The following is an 8,320-nucleotide window of genomic DNA, read 5'->3' as shown; positions in this document are numbered from 1 at the left end:
AGCAACAATCACATAACGCTAGTGCACATTCATGTCTCAATCTTATGACTTCCTAAATCACATTTATTTGTGAAATTACTAAAAAATAATATAAGCAGAAGTAGTTTGATAGTAACTGGCAAAAGAAAACAAAACAAAAGTAGTTTGATAGGATAACAAAAGATGAACAAAAATTTAAAAAAAAGTTACCCTCTGGTTCCTATGTGTTAATTAACACTACATATATGTCATGGAATTCTTTACTTTTGAAATGGTTTTATCCCATTTGGAAGGTGAATTGGGCTGTTCAAATCAAAATTAGAATATGAGAAGTTTCATGTAATTTCAGTTGAACCAAGAGTCCAATCCTAAAATGCTAAACAATTAAGGACATCCCGACAACAAAATGTCTCACAGAGCTTGATATACCACAAAGAACACAATACACATCGTTTACTTGAATGAGATAACATAAAAGCACAACCAAATTAAACAAGATGAGAAACACCCACACCACAGTAGTAAAGTAATTGAAAACCACTAAAAAAGCATCCAACACTATTTATCAAAGGAACAAACTTGTCATAGATAAAAAGAAAATCACAACCCCATAATGTAGATGATAAATATCAAGAACTCAAGATAGCAATGCAAACATACAAAGGAATGCTTGATGGATGAAATGAAGAGTGAAAGCCACGAAAATGATCAACTTTTTACCACCATTATCACTTTGCAAAGACTTTCTAGTTTCTGTGTCATTGTTTTCAAAGACGTCTTTGCCACCTCATACACCTTCATCCAGCATGCATGAAGACACAAGAAAAACAGATAATTTTGAAATTCCAGAACCAAACTGCATGTTCACAAGAGGAATTAGTGTATTGTGCATCATTCGCTATTGTTGGATAAATAAATTACAAATAGAACTTACTTCTAAAGTCTTCATGAATCCTCAAGCTCTACCGCCTTCTTGGACCATTCCTCCGAACCTTCCTTAAACGAGTGTACAAGCTTGGTTACCTATGTGGTCCAGAAATATTGAAACACAAAGACGTTACAAATGGCATTAGATGTGGCAAATGTCTACACATATATATATATGAACAACCAATGCATTGCTTAAAAAGATAAGTAGTTGTTAAGACGAAGCTTTAACCAACCATCAATCATGAACTTATAAGGGCATCATACAACTAAGAACAACATGAATCATTACAAACACACAAACACAGCCAAAAATGACACTCTTATAAACAAGACCGTCGTGCTTTGTTATATTGATCGCCAGCATGGTAAGTCCTCAAAGGTACCTAAAAGATTTTGACAATACTTATGTTCCATTTATTCTCCTCCCAATGTCATTGTGCTACTAGTGCTTAACTTAATACCACCCAATCTCCATGCCCAAATATTATACTCCTTCAACCCTTGAACAACATTAAGAAGATAAACATAGGACGAGGACCAGCCCACCAATCCACTCAAAAGAATAGCTAGCACTACCAATGAACTAATGAATCGGTTCGCATAAGTTTCAGATCTATTAACAAGTTGCATATTTTCGAGAACAAATACAATAAAAGTGTTTTGGGGGTAGCTGATCATAATTCAATCTTGAGTAGCATAATCATTCATGATACATGTACTCACAAAGCTCCACAACTCAGTAAATTACCAAATGAAACAATATCTGAGCAGAAGCTCATCAGCTTCAATATTACCCAAACTGACTAAATACAGGAATATCATGAATAACGTCTACATAAGACCAAACTGTACAGAAAATCCTAATTTGAGGATTGTTCAAACAGCAGAAACAGCCTCTCACTCACAATATGGTATTAGATGATGAATGTATTCAACTTGGAAAGGAGACTGAACTGTTCATGGTACAACCAACAATGATAAACTGTGAAGGACCTTAAAACCATCAGAAATTGAAGCTGGTTCTTGAATTAGAAGATAAAGAGGGATGAAAATAGGATTTAGACAGGACAGGTCAAGGGGACGAAACATCATAAAAGAAAAAGTGGCTTCCATTAAAACTTCATGTAATAGAATTCATCATTCAAAAAGAACTAGCATGGTTCTGAAAATTAACTGATACAAGTCATAAGAAAAGCGGAAATCTCTGCTCACCAGATGCATACGAGATTATTTGCCTTTTCAATGGTGAAATATAATGAGCCCCTTGCAATGCAGCAGGGCGCAGTGCATTGGGTGGTCTGAAATCAACAGAATATGCCTTCTGAAAGCCATCCAGAATTGCCATCATTGTCGAGTTTGCAGGTCTCCTGTCTGATTTATATCCTCTTAGCAATGACACCTGAGCAACCATAGAACGCTCATGATTTAGATAAATGTTCATGTCTTACAAATTGTCACATCTTAAGAGCTGGAATAACAAAGGAAGATTACGGGATAATTATACAGACACATACCCTCAGGTTTGGGTATTACGGATTAAACAAAAAAAAGAAAAAAAAAAAAAGAGGGAAAGGCCTATGAAGCATGATAATAAAGATCTATGAAGCACTTTATTCTCCACAACACACCTAAATGAAAACCACAAACAAGATTATCTGTGAACATTACAGGTTTCATCACAGAGGGAGACAGTTGCAGAATTGTGCTTACCCTAGTATTTCTTTGTTAATGTCTCTGGCATTGTACCTTGTATATCCAAAACCAGTGTAATCCCAAACCTAGAAGAAGACATTCATCAAATTCAGATGTAAACTGTTCCAACAATCCTTAGTAACATTTTTCTAATTTTAAGTAGAAGAAAATTACTGACCATATGATATTATATAGAGCAAGTTAAACACATTAGGATTGTCAAAGCAAAAATTAAATGAAAGAAGCACTAGAAAGCAAGATAAAGATGACATGTAAGATGGAGGGAGAAAGTATTTGCAAGCAAGGAAGTGAGAGCAAACTTAGGACATCAACAGAGAGTATTCCAGTATTCCTTCTTTATCTATCAATATATGAACAATGAGAAAATATTGGGCCAAGAAGGATTGTTCAAACAGCAGTAACATTTTGCAATACCATAATTTGAGGCCTCCTTCTCGCTCTGTCTCTCCCCCCTGCTTTTCTTGGTTTTCTTTACTCTGTTTTTTGGGTGAGAAATGAACACAAGAAAAAAGAAATGAAGGTGAGAGGGTTTCACCATGTGAGTGTGGGTGGGGTTTGATGATGGGGAGAAAACGGTGGTTTAAGGGTTTTTTCCAGCGGGGTTTTCGTTTCTTGGATTTGTACCCACATCCTCAGCTGCTTCTCCCGCGGGTGCTGCCGTACCATCACATTCGAACCCTTGAGTCGGCCATACCACCATGAACTTCACCTGCTTTCTTTAACTTTTTTCCTCGAAGAAGTGAACAGAGGAGAAGGGAAATGGTTTGATGGTGGGGTTGGGTGAGGGTATTTTGGCGGTGGGAGGACGGGACTGCGGCGTCTCTCCTTCGCCGGCTTTGGCTTTCTTGGAGGGAGAAAGTGAGGGGTATTGTTTGAGGTGTGAGAAGAAGAATTGCAAGAGGTGTGACGGCCTTCCTCGTACCTGCAACATCACCCACTTGCCTCATCTGCTTCTCCACATTCAGCAACATATCAAATTTCGCCTCCAAATCTCCGCCTCCATTTTCCTACAAAATTAAACCAAAACATTCGATAAATCACAGCACGAGATACAAAATGGGTAAGCCAACAATAGCGTATAAGCTAATTGGAAATCAGGAACGCGCATTTGCTTACCATTTCGATCGAATAGATACGACCAATTGGGGAATTTTTCGTGCAATCGATGAAAAACAAAACCCTAGAGAGAGAGAGAGAAAGAGGAGAGAGTTGAAATATGTTTTACCATGCGACCATCTTACCGCTAATAAACCTTTTACAAAATTATAAAATTTTTATTATACATTTTGACCCCTGAATTACGTTTATTATAACAAAAGTTCCTGTAAAAAAATAATTTAGTGTTGACAGAACAAAACACCCTTTTAACATATTTTTATATTTTTTGTCAAAATGTATAGCTTTATATAAACTATATAATACATAAAAAAAAGTTTACAAGTTCAATATGAAAATATGTTTTACAAAGAAAATTATTTACAAGCTCAATTTAATTTTATAAAAAAGTATATTATATAACTTATAATTTTTATATTAAATTACATGCATAAATATTTAAAATATAGCAGTCTGAATTATATAGCCCCATACTATAAGAACCTTGCCAAGAAACAGCAATATTGTATGATAAGCTTAAAAAGAATCCATCATCACTCATAAAATATTTTTTTTGGGTAAAGGTAAGTTTCATTATGTAGAAATAGTACAGTACAACAGTGAATTGGTTATTTCTCGACAGGCCAAGGGATACGCCATAGTCTATAGAGAGCACATGTACTAATGGAACTAGAGAGATTAATACTCAAAATTCTCTGCCTAACATCGTCGATAATGAAAGAAGCCAATACATTTGCCATATGCTCAGTTTGTTGGAACCGTCTGCAGTTTCTTTCACGCCATAAGTGGTAAACGAATGATCCAAGGAACGCTCGGTATGCAGCATTGATGATATGCTTCCCTCTCCATTTTCTCGCTGTCCATTCCACATCTGTTGCCCATGCTCGATTGGGCCAGGCAAATCGAATAATTTCTCATATTGCTGAAAGGCATCTACAGCTGAAGCGGCATTGGAAGAATAAATGAGAATGTGTCTCAACTGCATCCTCATCACAAGGTATACATCCTCCCATGTGTGTGAGCCATGGTTTGTCCGTCGTTGGTAATTTTTCCTAAATAGTCATCCATAAGATTTGTATGCCGTGGAATCTTCAACGAACCCGAAAGTAGTGAAGACCAGCTTACTTTCGGTCCAGTCAAGCTGATAAGTCGGTACAGAGCTTGGGCGGTGAGTCGCCCATCCAGAAAACGCCAAATGATTCTATCATCTCCTTCATGAATCTGGGGTAATGTATAGATAATCTGAAGGCATTTCAAATTTGTGATGAGGGGCTAGTGCCATTGGCTCTCATCAATAACCGTATGGAGCTTGGTGGAATCGTCTAGCCCAAGTAATCTCGGTCCTTTTGGAAATCTAGTGATCAGGGGTCCAAGGTGATGCCATGGATCCTTCCAAAGATAGAAGGTCCTACCATCACCAATATGAAACTCCACCATTGGTTGGATAAGTCTGCGTAGACAAAGCATCTTTCTCCAACCCCACGATCCTCCCTTCTTGTCAACTGTCCAAATGGAATTATTTCGTAGTCATCCGAGCTGTAGCCACTCAACCCAAATAGACGTTCGGTCACATCTAATGACATTACACAGTTTTATTGTCATTAGGGCTCGGTTGAGAATACCAATATCTTTAATTCCTTGGCCCCCTTCCCCAACTGGTTTGCAAACACATCACTTATAAAAAATAATAAAATATTATATAACTTATATATTTTTATATTAAATTACATGCACAAATATTTAAAATATAGCATATCATCACTCATAAAATAATAAAAGGAGATATGCTCAAAAGGATTGGGTGCCTGATTTTCTTCCTTTTCTTAAATTACATGCACAAATATTAATTTTTCCTCCATCTCATTGATGATCTCTTGACCATAGTATTTCTTGGTCTCGGGATCAATTTGCATTAGCTTGTTCCAGAATTTCGAACAAAACCTCCTTTTTTATGCAAGGGATTTTCTGTAGGGTAATTCCTACCTCTGGCAACCATTTCCAGATCCATAGGATAGAGAATTCAGTGAAAAAATAGAGTGAAGCCATTCCTTCTATCCATTTCCTTGATTTTTCTTCTTGTATTATTTTTGGCGAATAATTTAGCCATTCTGTATAATATTCCTGGAAGATTTCAGGAAGAATAGTAATTGATGGGCCGAAGCTTATCCACCATTGGTATACCCAATTTGGTATCTCTTGTTGAAAAACTAGTGGACAAATTTTGAAAAACCATGTATGTTTTCTTTTATAATTTTCATAGAGAAAAGCCTTATTGAACGCCTCAACATAATCCCAGTAGTTAAATTTTATTGTATTTTTTAACTCTGAGTGAAAGTATTCTTTTTCCCCTAAGGGGTTAATTCCCCATTCAACAGCAGTGATGAATTTTTTAATTACTGCTTTGGAATAATTGAACTCCTTCCCATTGCTAGAAAATGTGTGATTAATTTCAACACTTTGGGTAGCCTTAAGGATATATTCGTAATGTGCCCTAGGCTTATAGGACCCTGCTGGAAAAGATGCAACATTAAGATACCTTTTCATTAGATACCATGGGTCATTTTCCCACCTCAAGTCATCATTCTCAAGGAGTATAATTATCTCGTGGTGTTCGCTAAATTTGTAATTAACCAATTCATCTTCATCTTCCTGCAACATTTTTGCATAAGAGGTTGATGATTCATCAATCGTTAATTTTTTATGTTCCTTTTTAAATTCAAGGAACTGTTTGAAGAGTTCATTCTCTTCTTCAGGGATGTTATTAAATTTTCCTATTCCTAAAATATTTTCTCTTACTAAGGCTCTATTCCCATGCCTGACAATATCACCGGCTCGGAACCTACCTCCTCTCTGATTAGAGGAGGAATTTCTTCCTCTTCCCCTTTGGGGGAGCATTCCTGAAAAACAAAGATGATTCATTAGCCCGCATAAAGACCAGCAATTTGCTGATGGTATAGCAAATTTGCTATCCAAAGTTGCTTAATATGATTTTCTGCAGTGACATTTGCATCTGGAAATTGTATGAGAATGTCAGAAATTACTTCCTTGACTTTATTAATTCGTTTTCTGATTATTTTTTGAATTCTTTTTAATCTTGTCTTATATTCAATTGGTTCGTCCCAAAATTTCCATTGGTAAATAGGCCAATGAACTCCATCCATAAAATATCTTTCTCCTATGATCATTTCTTCAATCCAACCATTTGGAATTGTTGAGGAAATATTCATTCCTCTAAATATTTCATTATCAAATTCATCTAGATTTATTTCCATCAATATATTCTCTTGAGAGGAAATCAGGGAGACTATTTGTCTCTCCTTTAATATATTCAATGGAGAAATTAAATGGGGCAAGATGTGCTTGCCATCTAGCAAACATTTGTTTAGAAACATCATGTTTAAAATCTTTATTAAACATAAATTTAGCAGCAGAACAATCTGTCCTAATGGTGAATTCTTGATTAAGTAAATCATCTTGAAATTTTAAAACACATTTAACAATTGCAAGAACTTCTTTAGCAACCGTAGCATAATTTCTTTGGGCTGTTTTCCATTTCCCTGAATGGAATCCAACTAAGAATTCTTGTTTATTTTCATCAATTTGTTTTAGTATTCCTCCAAATCCAATATCAGAGGCATCTGTTTCAATAATTTTCTTCCAATTTGGATTAGCAAGAGTTAAACATGGTAATGATTTTACCTTTTGTTTAATTAACCTAACTGCTCTTGTATGTTCATTAGTCCATTCTGATGGATTCTTCTTAAGTCTATCATACAATATTGTTGTATCTTGGGCAAGGTTCTTATAGTAGGGGGCTGTATAATTTAGACTGCCTAGAAATCTTTGTAGTTGAGTTTTGTCAGTAATTTTATCAGGGAATTTTTCAGCGAATTCAATACTTCTATTGATGGGTATAATCTCTCCTTTTTCAATATGATGGCCAAGAAATCTGACTTTTGTTTGAAAAATGCTCATTTTTTATTTTGATAAAACCAAACCATTTTGGATAACTAAGGTTTTAAACATTTCTAAATGCTTAAAATGGTCCTCAATACTATTTGAGAACACTAAGATATCATCAATATAAACAATGATAAAATTAGAGAATTGATTAAAAATATCATTCATAATATTTTGGAATTCTGAAGGAGCATTTTTTAGTCCAAATGGCATAACATTCCATTCATAATGTCCAAATGGGACTGTGAATTTGCCAATATCCTGATTTCAAGTCAAATTTTGAGAAAATTATTGCCCTATGTAACCTGTCTAACAAATCCTTTTTATTAGGAATCGGATACCTTATCCATTTTAAGACTTTATTAAGAGGTTTATAATTTATTACGAGTCTAGGTTTTCCTCTTTCTTTTTCTGCATGTTTGTTAACATAAAATGCAGTACATGACCATGGTGACTTTGAAGATCTAATTAGTTTTTTCTCAATTAAAGAATTAATTTCATTTTTACATAATTCTAAGTATTCACTATTCATTTGGCATGGTCTTGCCTTAGTGGGGATGTTCGCTTCTGAAAATTCACTTTCATAAGGAAGGTTAACAATATATTTTTTTCTATGCCAAAA

At 35.2% G+C, this 8,320-nt stretch overlaps 1 long non-coding RNA gene across 1 annotated transcript; it reads right to left on the bottom strand.

Moving 5' to 3' along the window:
- Positions 1-2,219: 2,219 nt before the first annotated feature.
- Positions 2,220-3,442, bottom strand: LOC105180040. The gene is made up of 3 exons (XR_849461.2): positions 3,037-3,442; positions 2,620-2,687; positions 2,220-2,308 (listed from the first exon to the last, which is right to left on the bottom strand). It is a non-coding gene; the product is annotated as an uncharacterized LOC105180040 (long non-coding RNA).
- Between the last annotated feature and the right edge of the window lie 4,878 nt (positions 3,443-8,320).

This window comes from Sesamum indicum, unplaced genomic scaffold, assembly GCF_000512975.1.
Source record: "Sesamum indicum cultivar Zhongzhi No. 13 unplaced genomic scaffold, S_indicum_v1.0 scaffold00294, whole genome shotgun sequence".
Classification (NCBI taxonomy): Eukaryota; Viridiplantae; Streptophyta; class Magnoliopsida; order Lamiales; family Pedaliaceae; genus Sesamum; species Sesamum indicum.
Note: the sequence above shows the minus strand (reverse complement) of the source record. Positions and strands in the feature narration are given on the sequence as shown.